Source organism: Phalaenopsis equestris, unplaced genomic scaffold (assembly GCF_001263595.1).
Source record: "Phalaenopsis equestris unplaced genomic scaffold, ASM126359v1 Scaffold000202, whole genome shotgun sequence".
NCBI lineage: Eukaryota > Viridiplantae > Streptophyta > Magnoliopsida > Asparagales > Orchidaceae > Phalaenopsis > Phalaenopsis equestris.
In genome coordinates this window covers 1,799,841-1,814,005 of record NW_018164644.1, presented here as the reverse complement: position 1 = coordinate 1,814,005, position 14,165 = coordinate 1,799,841, and positions in this window count along the sequence as shown.

Sequence of the window (14,165 nt, the reverse complement as noted above, 5' to 3'; positions counted from 1 at the left end):
AGTAGAATTATGAGGGTAAGCTAATGAATGATTATACTAGAGTAGTTTGAGTTTTGTTTATTGAAGAGAAGGTAATTGAAAGTGGGCTTCAGGATATGTATAGTGAAGGGTTCAATATTGTGCCTTTTAGATTAGTAGATAAAATATATGCTAAAGGTAATGAAGAAAAAAGAGTAGACCTATGTTTATAGGAATGCAGGTTGCCCAAATGATTTGCAAGAAGAGGTTCAACACCTTTCGGAACCCTCAACATGAACGAATGGCAAATGATGATTCGTATGGTTGACGCCAACTAATTCTGATAATGCTAATGGTGTTGATTATGACTTTTTGTTGTTACAAATGTTTTAAATATTCAATCATAATTGTGATGTTTAACATGAATAATATTGGCGGTCATCCTGCTTTTTGCATAAAAGAACAAATGTTATGATTTTGCTCCACTGGCATATCTTTGAAATGAAAATGTTTATGCATGTTATTCATGTCAGTATTTGATGTTCTTTTCTTAGCAGTTACCGTTAAGGAGAGAGTTTTTCTTATACAATGGAAAAGTAAGTAACGGCCTTAGAATCCCCCCCCCCCCCCCCTGAAATCATATGAAATGAATCTTCCATATCGCAAGTTTGATTTGTTATGTGAGCAGCGTGTAGGATCTGCTTCATATCTTGGCTTACGCTTCTTGCAAAAATAGTTGAGAACATTGAATTGGATTAATCAAAAGTTATATTAATTTAAAGAAATTCAAATTATTTGCTATTTATGGGAATGCAACTGCTATCCTAAGTAATACCCATGTTTGCTGAAGATGAAAATTATTATGAAGTTAAATATATTCTTTTGACAGTAAATAAATTTGTTATTCATACATTAAATAAACTTCAATTAATCAGAGGTTTGTAATTCTATGCATTCCTGGATCAGTTAAATGTCTTTATATGGTTGCTTTGTTACTTTTTCTTTAGTATTGTAATGCAAGCGTTCGATTTAAAGATCAGCATTCATGGTTTGTGATAGAAATTTGGGAATCTTAGTGCCATTGGGATGAAGAATGTTTTTGAGGGAGTTGACTTCTATAACTCCTTCAAGAATTTCATGCCTGCAAATTTTAAGCATTTTAATAAACATTCAACTTTGCCTGTAAACACAAATTTATAAAATATGCGTCCATCCTTAAATAGAGGGAAAATTATATTTATTCTAATACCAGTTCATGAATTAAAGAAAAGATTAAAAAAACTTAATATGTATAGCTTTTTTGAATTATGCATTGGTAAATGTGCTAATATCAGCTTATTTTTTATAATATTTGTGAATATTCTCCAATGCATTGGTAAATGTGCTAATATCAGCTTATTTTTCATATGTATAGCTTTTTTGAATTATGCATTGGGATACTATATTATATTTTGTGTGCTTCAAATAAAAACTCTTCTCAAGGCGGGAGCTGTGAAACTACAATTGAATTTCTCGGTGAGATGGAATAGTTAGTGGCTGCTTTACCCTACGATTTGATTTGAAATGTTATTTTATTTTTGCTGTGTCTCCAATTTGTAGTGGGCTTTTTATGAATTGTGAGCTGTGAAACATTTTAGCAACCGAGCTCAAGTTGAGTTTAAAAAATTGCTAATTTCTTCTAAATCAATGGGGATAGTCAAGAGTTTATCTTCAAGGAAAATATATACATGAATTGTTTGTCAAGTAGAATATTCTTTAAAAGTAGATGAATATAGGTTCTTATGCATCGAGCTATGTAACATGTTAGGAAACAAGCTCAAGTTGAACTAAAATTTCGATTATTTTCTAAATGGAAGGGATAATCCATGGGTTCTCTTTGATAAAAGCTTACACATGAATTGTTTTTAAAGTAGAAGAAATTTAAAAAATATATATAAAAATAGCTTTCATATCATAATTAGACTCCGATGTACAATAGAAATCCTAGCAAAATGCTATTTGCTGATATTGGTTTAGTTGTTGCTTTGTTATTATTTTAATTTTTTTTAATTTTGCATTGATATAACCCGCTGTAGGTCAACTTTTTTATTTTGAAATTTAATTTAAATATATGAGACATATAGTTTAGGTTTTGAAAGTAGTGTTTTAATTTTTTAAAAAAATGAGACCAAATAGATCTCATTTGTTCAATAGTTTCCATAATCGTGTCCGATACCGCGAGTATTACACCCTCCCAAAAGATAAGTGTATACCTCGACGATAGATTCAATCCTGCAAACTAAGAGATTTGTGACATTTGTTTGGTCTGCGAATCTTTTATGTGTGATCGACAAGTTCTCTTATTTAATATAAAGATTAAATAGGGTTTATTTAATTGGGTTTTAAGTTCCCTATAGAGGTAAGCCCCTCTAGTTAATTACATCCCAAATAATTGGAGTCGCTTGAGAAAACTCTCAATAATGATCAGAGGAACTAGTCTTTAAGAATTTGAGGTGTAGGTTTTCACGATAGGATGTGGAGAGGCAAGTGAGAGTGACTCAAATAGGAAACAATTATTTTCAGGAGTCCAAAGGAAGAAAAAGGTAGGGGATGTCACAGATTCTGAGGAGAAAGCCTCATTGGCTTCCCAAACTATCATAATGTGTGACTGAGTATTAGAGATGATGTTATTTAGACGTTTAATTCTGTGAATTTTATTGTTTGGGATTTACATTTGCATAATATCTGATTATGCAAATAGCTCACAGATATAAGAAAGTTTACGTCGTGTTACACGACAGCCTCGGAACTTAGGGCGAGTTAGGACTTACGCTGCACAACATGGTTGTATAGGAGCCTAAAGAGGGTGTGAGGATTTACGTCGCGCTGGACGAACTACCTCGAAGTCTTATGAGTTGTTATTTAGACTAAAAAAGAGATTGCTAAAGAAGATCCTCTTGCTGCTCGGTCTGAGTTCCTCGCCGTGCTGCCCACGAATTTAGCTCTGAATCTTTTGCCATCGCGATGACTCCAAGGTTTAAATATTAGATATTGGTAGTTTGTGTTTCACAGTTTTGGTGTCAAAGTTTGGTTTTGTCTTGTTTTTGTTTTAGTGTAGCATGCAAAATAAACAAATTGCAGGTAAACAAAAAGTACTTGAGAAGTCAAAATACGGTAAAGTAAAATATTGTGGATAAACTGTAAAAGCGTACCTGGGCATCTGCTACTGTTGCGTGATTAATATTGCGATCATAATATGATTTGCAACAGATTTAAATAAGCTTGCAAGAAAAATAAACAAGGCGAGAAAACCCAATAGGAAAGTCAAAAACACGAGTTGTAGAAATCAGAAGCAGAAGAAACTCATAGCCACATACAAAAGAGCAGGACTGGGTGTAAGACATTGGTAAAAGTGGGGGGGGCTCAGAGCTGGACTGTGTGTTTCCGGATCTTGATAAAAAGTTATCAGCCCGACAGTCTACGGAGGGCAGTCCTTAACTTTAATCTGAATGATTAGCCGTGCACATTTATAAATTTTTCTATTTATAGAAAAATTATTTGATTTTCATGCAAAAGCTGTTGTTTGAGTCTTTTTTATGCAGAGTTCTTTTTAACATGCAAAAGAGATTTTATTTTATTATTTTTTTATAAATATTTTGTAAAGTCGTATAGTCGATATGCTAGTCTTTCTAATCATGCTAGAACTACTGACAACCTAAGAGCGTTGAGGCAACTATCTTATCAAAAATCGGCGAATAGTATCATGGATCATTTCTTCTCCCTTATTAAAGATCCTTGAGGTAGGAGATATTATTCTAACAATCCCACTTCGTATCCCTCATTTAAGCACACATAAGCAATGTCGTCATCACTCTCGCTACTTAGACCCTAAACTTATCCTAGTCTAATGATCTATATGTGGCATTATCAAATTTTCTCAATTGTCAGGAGGATTTGAGTGTAAGCTCAAATCGCGGTGCACTGGGTTTCACTGTATGTTAAGTCATTGCGAAAATTCTACTATTGATTTAATTAAGGAAGCATGAACTATGTCTCGGTGTATTTTCATGTCTAGTGTCTTAATCTGTTTGTGAATCAGGGTCAAGTGTCAAGTTTCGTTATTTATTCGAAAATTAGGTTGATGAATGCTCACTTAGGGTGTGCTCCTAAAATATAGGAAGCTTACAATGAAAAATAAGTGGATGAACTCTCACTTAGGGCGCGCTTCTAAAATCTAGGAAGCATATACTAAAAAATAGGTAGATAGGCTCTCACCTAGGCTGTGTTCCTAAAATCTAGGAAGTCTACATTGAGAATTAGGTAGATGAGCTCTCACTTAGGGCGTGCTCCTAAAATCTAGGAGGCCTATGCTGAGAATTAGGTAGATGAGCTATCACCTAGGGCGTGCTCCTAAAATCTAGGAAGCCTACACTTTAACTTGTGCTTAAACTGGTTAAAGTGTTCTACCCTTAATTAAATATTTTCCAATTAATTCTCAAATATTTCTAAGTGTTTTCCAAGTAATTACATCAGAAATTCTCATGTTTTTGATTTAACCATGTAACAAAAATAACAAAACAAGCGAAAAAAGAAGGTCGACCCACTTCCAAAACTAACAAAGCCAAGGAACAAAACAGCAAGTGAATTGATCAAAAAAAATTAAATTATTTCAAAAAGTGTAATTAAATCAACCCTTGAGAAGAGTACTTAAATTTGTTTCAAAACAATGTTTTGATCAGCCCGAATGTTCCACAATTCAGAGTAAAAAAATAAAGTTCAAAAGCCACCAAATAGACTAACAAAGTGCAGCCCAAAAGCTACGAAACGGAACAAAAAAGTACAACCCACAATGACACTTTCAAACAGCTCCAAATAATGGGCAATCAGTCAAGAAACCAGTCCAAAATTTCCTCCAAAATAACAAATACAAAAATCACATATCAGCCCAAAATCGGCACATGAAATGACTCAAAAAACAATGAAAGTATCGAGGAAGGGCAGCCCCCAAATGATGGGTTTAATGCCCCCAAAACAGTAGGTAGACCAACCCTCAAGAAATTATGTTTAAATCATCCACAAACAATGTATAGTATGCAGCGGAAGAATTCCTTTGTCACACATTCAAGTATTCAAGTTTTAAACGTGGGACATGTAAACTTATAAGAAATGGACGTTTGGAAACCTTGTGTTAAGCGAGTAAATGCATCAGAATCATGTGGCATGTAAGAATTGAAGTTTGAGTGTTGGATATGTAAATACATATGAATTGCATAGTATGTATGTAATTCTTTCTATCTAAACAATTGATTCAGGTAGGCAAACTCATTTAATCAACATAAGGATCTTCACAATTTCGATAAAGGACTCTGCAATGGTAAAAAGATTTCAATCGTCACCATCCTTTTAACCATGCTTAGTTGTTTATCACATTATACAATACTCTCAACTTATTATATAATTCAGCTCACTATCATTCAACTTACAAATAACCACAACACTTTACACTAAAATATAGGACATTAAAATCAATTGTTGTGAGACAGTGCTATAAAACAATGCAGATTAAAATGCTTTGAAATGATTCCTGAAGTGCAGATGAAAGAACACAACATACCAATGTAGAGTATAAAGAAAAAAAAAAAGGTTAAGAAAGATTTACTAGCATGCCACTCAGTTCTTATGCCTTCTACCAGTAAAGAAAAAGGCAAGAAGCTCATCACCTTGTGTTTGCAAAAGATCAAAAACTTGAAAAATGTGGTGCAGAACTAGTGTAATGCCACAAGTTGTTCTCCTCTGCTTCAGCTGTTGCGCTTAAAATGACGCAAGTGACTGCGACTCGAGAATGCTCGTCTCCTTCTTCCGTGTTCGAGAGTGGGAAGGGGGAGTTCGGCTCGGTGAGGGTGTTAGGCGCGAGGATTCGGTCGTGAGAGGGAGAGGTAAGCTGGCGAATGCTTCGATCGAGAAAGTAGAGACAAGCAAAGATCTATGTGTGCCGAGGTGAAGAGGCGAAGTCGAGCGGTGTAGAGGGGGTCAGGCTCGAGAGAGAGGAAGGAGTTCGGTTTAGCGAGGGAGGAGGCGGCGGGATCGCAAGGAGCTGGTGAGGGGCGAATCGAGCAGCGGAGGCGAGAAGACGAGTGGGGTTCTTCGACGCAGAGTTGGTTTCTGTCAAGAGAGGGAGGCAAGCGCTGTGGGCTGTTTGGCATGAGGAGACGAGAGGCGAGCGGCTTCAGTTCGGAGAGGAGTGCGGGGGTTCTGGTCGCAGAGAGGAGGTGAATCTCGTTGTGAGAGGGAGAAGGAGTCAAGAGAGATCGAATTCGGGGGAGCTGCGACTGTCGAACCAGGGCGAGCGGTGCAGAGGGAGGCGAGATTTATCTCAAGAGAGGAAACTGCGAGGTTTATCTCGAGCGAGGAAGAGGCGAGGGAAGGCTTTTGGTGTCTTCTTCGTGAGGAAGGCGAATGACTCGAGCAGACTTCGGTGCAAAGGGGAGAAGCCAAAATTTGGTGCCGGGGAGGAGTGTCGAATGCTATTTTAGAATTTCGCAATGTGTCCGTTACAGGGCGGGGAAATCAATACCTTCCATTCATGCAGCGGGTTTAATTAGAATATAATAATGTCTAATTAAATTTAATTAAGAAGAATTTAGGCGGGATAATTTAAAATTTCAAATTTCAAATATAAATTGGGTTATCAGCCTGGCCCGATACAATTGGGCTATGTATAGCCCGAATCGAGCCTGGGCTGAGCCTAAACTCGTTTCCTTTAATTAAATTTAATATGCATCATTTTCGTATCCTTTGTGCGCGCGCGTAACTTTAGCAATATGGGTACCTTTAATTAAATTTAATATGCATCATTTTCGTATCATTTATGCGCGCGCGTAACTTTAACAATATGGGTGTCCTTCCCGGCTAAAATTAACGTTCCAGACGAGACGGCGCAGTCCGTTTTGTCATCCAGGGTCGTCCAGACAAGTTCGTCGACGGTTGGGCCAAAAATTTGTCAACTGCGTGCGTGGTGTAGCGAGTGTGTTGCTGAGTCACAGAGGGTTCACTTAAGACCGTCTGATCCTGTAGGAACTCATACTCGTGCCCTATACATGTTGATCCTTAGCCCTTGCAACTGGAAATTGAGTGCTTGGAACCACTCATGCGAGTTCTTCACAAAATAAGTCAAGAAGTGGTTTGAAGTTCTACGGGAGGTGAGCTCCATTATTAGTCTACTAAGGTGGTCAACAAGGAATTTCTAAGGCTTGATTTTGGGTTCTGGGGATAGGAAACTAAGATCTCACTGAAAATGAGGTCAACACCCGCGTCTGCAAGGAATTTCTAAGGCTTGATTTTGGGTTCTGGGGGTAGGAAATTAAGATCTCACTGAAAATGAGGTCAACACTATTGATAGTGCTTATAAGAATGAGATGTTGTTTTTCAATGCTTTGATTTCCCTAGTTTTAGTTTAGTGCTAAGACTTGTGCTCAATATCAAGATCTGCTTTTTTATTGAAATCCAGTAGTTTACAGAATTTTGAATTTTTATTTTTAGGAGATTGGGTTTTAGAAGTTAGGAAACTGCAGAATTTTTGAATTCTTGTTTTAGGAAGATAAAAAAACAATACAATTTCAGAACCCTGGTTCCCAAGAAAACCTACTGTTTGATCGCAAGAAATAAGGTTGCCCTCCAGTTCTTGGAGAAATATCATGGCAAATTATAAAAGCCAATTAACAAGAATAGTAAAGAATGAGCTATCAATTCTTTAATTCAGATGATTGTTTACAACATGTTTGCCATTTTGCCAATTTTTTTACTCTTTAGTCGTGAATTATAGTGGATGGATATGTCACAGCTAACCGATTGGAATAACAATCAATGCGATCAAACCTGTGCGGTTTAATACTAGATGATACAAACATGTTCTTATACATATTTCCCTATGCTGCTTTTCTACAAGGAATTGATGTTGAAGAAGACCTCAACCTGTGAATTGTTAATGAAGTCACATACCTTAGTTTATGAAGGTGCTACAATTAACAATGGTTGTTTGATTAATGAGTGGGATGAATGCGTTGGAGAGACTTTGAGGGGCTCCAAGAATCACAAGAAACAATTTGATAATGAAAAATGAGCTCCTTTTCTCATTCCATCAAAGGCCTATAAATAGTCCTCAAAAGAAAACATGTAACTCAATTTCTGAATCATAATGTACACATGAGATTTTTGGCTAATTACAGAAGACTGATTTGGGAGTAGTTTTAGGCATTTCTAAAGCTCGAAAAATGACTGGGGAACTTAACATCATGTGAGGCTTCTAGGAATACCATGCAAGCAAGTGATTTGTTGGAAGAATTGTTGTGCTATATGGACAAAGCCAATGCTTTTTTGCCAGCTACGAAGTTTGTCATTTTAGAATACCTGTTGATGACAACCATTATACGGTCTACTTCCCTCGCATTTTTCAGCAAGCCCTTAATAAAATTTAGAGTGAGGTCCTCCCAAATAGAAACTGGGACAAATAGTGGAATGTATTTGGGCGGTACCTTTATACATTTGCTAACTGAACACTTGTCAACAAACCGAACGACATCTCTTCAAAGACGTGGCTAAAAGAAACATTCTTTAAAAAGTGCAAGTGTTTATTCATGGGAATTGTGAGCTGCCAGCTTGCATGAATCAAATTCTTTTAATAAGTTGCTTACATAATGAGATATCCCGAATGTGTAATTGATTTCCCTTAAATTAATAACCATGCCAATTAGAATAATTCTCAACCTGATGAGAATCATTGCAGTGATTTCATACTTATGTGAAGTCCATATCCTGCCTGTATAGCTCCTTAATATTTTCAAAACTCGTTAATTGGGTGAGAAGAGCAGAGCGATGGTTGAGAGCATCTGCTACTCGGTTTCGAGAATGCGACTTAGTGCGTCGTGGTTGTTGTGTAGTATAAAATCTGGGTTGGAGGAGATAATGTTCCTACTATTTAGTGCTCTAACACCTGCATACAATTCCTGTTGCATACCGTCTATTTTTGTCTTGTGCCAATCAAATTTTCACTGAAAGCATTTTTTAACTAAGTTTAGCCTTTTTTCCTATAGTCGAAACGACCATGTCAAATTGAAACAGGTTATCAAAATCAGGAATTGCCTAGACTGGTTCTATGCTCTGCACTGCTTTGATGATGTTAAAACTGTTTTGCTGCTCTTTTACCTTATCTGAATGTTTCAAAATTTAAACAATTGGATACATGTGTCATAATCGCACTAAAACTTCTTATAAAATGTTGGTAGAATTTAGCTAGCCCATGGAAGTTCCAGACCTCAGAGAAGGATGATGGTGTCTACCAATTTTGAATGGCTTAGACTTTGCGAGGGTACATTTGAATTTCAATTGTTGCATTGATAAACCTAGAAAGTGGACATTTGATGCAAGTAGTCCACCTTTGTTCAAATTAAGATGAAGTTTGTGGTTTCTTTGGGCTTAAAAATGTTGGTCAACTGATGTACATGCTCAACAAAAATCAACACCATAAACCAATATATTATCAAAGTATAATACAAAACTGTCTCAGAAATGACTTTAGTATCTCATTCACGAGCCTCATAAAAGTACTTGGTGTATTATATAAGTCAAAAGGCATAACTTTTCATCCATATAAACATTTTCGAATCTTGAAAGTCGTCTTCCATTCATTACCAAATCTAATGCATGTCTAATGGCAGTACCCACTTTGCAAGTTAAATTTAGAGAATACCATGTCTCCAGAAAGCTTGTCTAACATTTCCTCTAGCCTTGGCAAGAAATAGTAATCTTGTTGATAGCCCTCCCGTTAATACACACGTGTCAACTACTATCTTTTCGTGTACAAGAAGTGCTGAAACCATTCAGGGACTTAAACTATGCTAGAGCAATTGTTTTTCTAATAAGTTAACGATTTCCTGCAGGATTTGATGCTTCTTGGGTTCATTCGGTAATGTGGTATGTTAGGTAGTGTTGCATCTGAAATGAGATTAATTTGGTGTTGAATGGCACGAAGAGGAGGCAGTTTTGTAGACAGTTCAGCTGAGCTAAGTTCTTTACATCGTTATATTAACCATTGAACAGTCACGGATAAGGACCACATCTATTTCTTTGTTGGATTCTGAAATAAGTGTAACAAAGAAAGTTGTGGACTCTTGAAAAGCATCGAGTAAAGTAGCCTAATAACCATGCATAGGTTGGGCTTGCTGCCTGAAAGCTTTTCAAGTTTATGTGTTACCCCGAGCAACATATTGAGTCATGCCTTTCCATTCAAAAGAGTACACATTTGCCCAAATTGTCACGGTCAGCCCAATATCAGATGACACACGTTCATATCCAAAACTTTGCAAAACACCTCAAATATAAAATGTTTGCCAATAAGAAAGTTGATGCGACACACTTTTTAGACATATATATCTATTCCCTTTTTTCAAACCCAACTGATTTCGTAGGGTTGTGCGTGCTTGGTTACATTGAGATAGAAGGTCTGACCAACTGATTTATTAGAACTTATGTTCTCAGAGCAACCATTATCAATAAACAAGTCATATACTTTTCCACTGATAGTGCATCTCGTACGGAATATGACACGATTCTAGTATGCTGTAATTTTCTGCAGTGCTGTGAGTAGTTTATCTAGAACACACACAAGTGCTTACCCTTCATCCCTAACCAATTCTTCCACTTCAGATGCCTCTGTCGCTTTCTTTTTGTTTTGCCCCTCCTCCCTGAATTCACTTTCTAAAAATTAAATTTGCTGGAACTAAGGACATTTGCTTGATTTATGATACGGCTGAATACAACAAAGAAAACTTCAAATTGGATGGTCTGGGGTACGGATTTTCTTTTTGTGTTATTTGATCGAGTGCTTAGTCTTGAAAAGCCCCTTATTCATTTACTGCAGAGACGGTATTAACTGTGGTTTGGGACTAAAGAGAGTTCACCATAGGAGTTGCAGTTCCTGTCAGTTGCTGGCTTCAAAGTTTTTGGAGGCAGCGGAAAGACCCACTTATGGCATTCCTGTTAAGTTACATCTCAGTTTTATAAGTTTCACTACTTGGGATGATGACCATATCAAGCTTAATTCTAATGTGTTCTCAATAGCACCTTAAATTCTAATATAAAGTCTATTATAGCAATTGACCAATTTTGATTACTTGACTCATTGTGATTGTTTCATGCCCTGAGGCAATAGAACTCTTAATTGTACTCATTTCTGGATTCGAGTCTTTGCGCACATTGTTGATATTTCCTATATAGCATCTACTCAAAGTCTGTGGGTTGGAAATGCCTTCTCAAAAATTGTTTCATTCTGAACCAATCATGGATTGAACCCTTTCTTTTCTGCTTTTGCATTTATTGAGCTGCAACCACCATGTTGTGCTCCTATTTTTAATCGATAGGCTGCATATTTAACTTGTTTCTCTAGCGAAATTTTTGTATTCTCTTAAGAAGGTTTTTACTGCTTGTTACTAATGTAAATAATTTTCAGTGAGTAGATGTTCATTGAAAAGCGTATATCCAACTTGACAAGGTACACACTGTGATTTCGATCACGAATAACATACCTTCTAGTAGCTATAAATTCTGCTCGACCATTGTCGATTTTTGTTGGATTTAGACAAATTAAATTGCATCTTTTTTATACATTCTGAATTATCTAAGGGTTCAACCAAAAAAATGTGGCGCTGAGATATCCTGTAGGAATGAAGCGGGGAGCGGGCATGACTGCCAAACTTCTCAATTTCATTGTTGGATTAATTTGATTTTTTCTATTTGATGGCTTGAATCTCACGCAGCAATTCCAAGGATAGTTTAGGAATTCGGTGGTGAGGTTTTCCACTCCCCTAGTGAGATTATTTTGTGAAACCCATAAGACATCCAGATTTTGATTGCTGTCGATGGCTGGACGTTTCCTTTCTCCATGGTTTTCTATCTATGGGCTATAATATCACTATAATGCGGAAACTTTGTGAAGAGAACTACAAAAAAAAGCGAAGAGAGAAAATATAAACAGACAAAATTTTTATTATGTAGTATTTCTTGTTTCTCTCGCCAAATTGATAGTCTTCTCTTTTTCTGTGTATGTGTATTTGTATGCGTGTGCGCACACACACACTTTGCTAATAATTAAACAGAACAAGTAATGGTAGTACTATTAGAGAAAATGTAAAATGTTGTGAACAGAGAAATGTGGCTAATATTAGAGAAAATAATGTGTGCTGATGAGATAGGTGCGGATTAGGTGTAGATTGGTAGTATTCTACATAATATCATCACAATACCTCCAATCCGCACCTATGGTGTCCTGACACAATATTTTCTTCTAATACTATTATGACAATGAGTGATGATATCATGTTGATTAGGTTTAATTAAGTACCAACACCGCGTCACTCACCCAAAATTTGCTGAAAGTAGCACCCAAATAACACAGATAAGGCCTCGAAGGTTAATCATATTGAATGCTAAGCACAATTACTTTCCTTTTAGTTGATGAGTAGATATTAAATTTTATAAGATTAATTGAAGGCCAACCATTCTATGCAAATTGGAGTTTTTTTTTTCTCCTCCCTAGGAAAGAACCTAGATTATCATGAATGAAACATTTTTTTTATTTTATTGGCCTGGTTGAACAGCTTATCAAATGCAACTTTCATCCTGTTATCTAATACTTAAACAGTAACAAATGTAGTCATTATTACAAAGCATATGCTCTTTCTTATTGGATGCTCTAATTGAGCAATATCTTATGAGATCTCATCTTGAGTTGTTTGAATGGGGTTAAATTTCTCAATTGGTCGTTCGTGGTCATTATCATCATCACTGGAGCTCCTGCTTGAGTCGCTTGGCTATAGTTTTGCCTAATGGTTATCAAAGTCAAACTGGGAACAATGACAAATATTAGAATTCATGCTGCTTGATGAATTTGAGCTGGATGACTTGAAAAGATACGGGACAGTATGATTTTGTGTTGATTTCTGGTTTGGATGAACTAATAGTAATTCTGAAAATCAAATGTAATTTACAGAGAAAGAAATCAAAGAAGTTCAGAACTAATTGAAATGTTTTAATGTCCTCAATAAACAAAATGGTCCCCTGACTATATACATGGGGAAGTGCCAAATAATTTATTTCTTTAAATTGGGGCTCTGATGGTCTTCTATAGGGACTGTTTCAGCCCTAATTTAAAGAGCATGGGAGCTAATTTGACACTTTTATATACTTTGAGATTAAAGTAGCCCCATGTAAATAGTCAGGGGACTATTTTGGCACTCTAAAAAATTAACTAAAATAAAATTTTGCATATACCGCTACATGACTGATTGTGCTTACATCAAATATTTTTTTCTTTTCTGTTTTGAGTTTAATCAAACACAGTTTACATCAAATATCTTAATCACCTTTTTTTTTCAATCTCAAATTTCAGTGAAAATTTCAGTTTTGGATATTTTTAGATTATCGATTGCCATGAGCTTTGCGTACTTTTTAATTTTTTCTAAAAGATTAAACTTTTCCTTCTTAAAAGCAGCTAAACTATAAATTTTTTATGTTTGTATTAGAAAATTCGTATATCATTAAAACATCATTCATCAGATTTCGTATTTTAGAGCATATGCGTTCATCTTGTCAATTAGAAATAGGATGTAATATATGAATCAATTAGAAAGTCAAAATTTGATTTAATTTAGAAAAGATAGTTAAGTTATGTGAATATCATGAGGTTCAACATTTTTTTCCTAAACTTGACGGGAGGTGTTACTTTAGGGAAACTTCAAGGTGTATTCGATAATTTAAAAGATTTTTTTGGATGCATCATCTGTTTGATTTTGAAATAGTTGAAATTGCTAATATAAATTTTGTGGGAAATGGCCAATATTATTGGCTTGAGTGTTGGTGCGACATCTACATGGTTTGATGTGGCTTAATCCTTAAAGTCGAATTTTATCATTTTTGAGAGTATATGAACCAACTGCATGAGCAATTTAATCATTGTAAACAAAAAAATATATATTATGCTCGAATATTATCAATATTTGAAAATCTTGTGGCTAAATTATTTCACTGTAGACTATTTTGTTAACTTGCTTGTTTTATTAATGGTTTTCGTTGAGAGATTATGATTGAATTACATATAATTCACCAAAATCATTCTATGATAATTTAATCTAGATCTTTGAATGTTAAAGCATATTACATTCATTTTGCCAGGACTA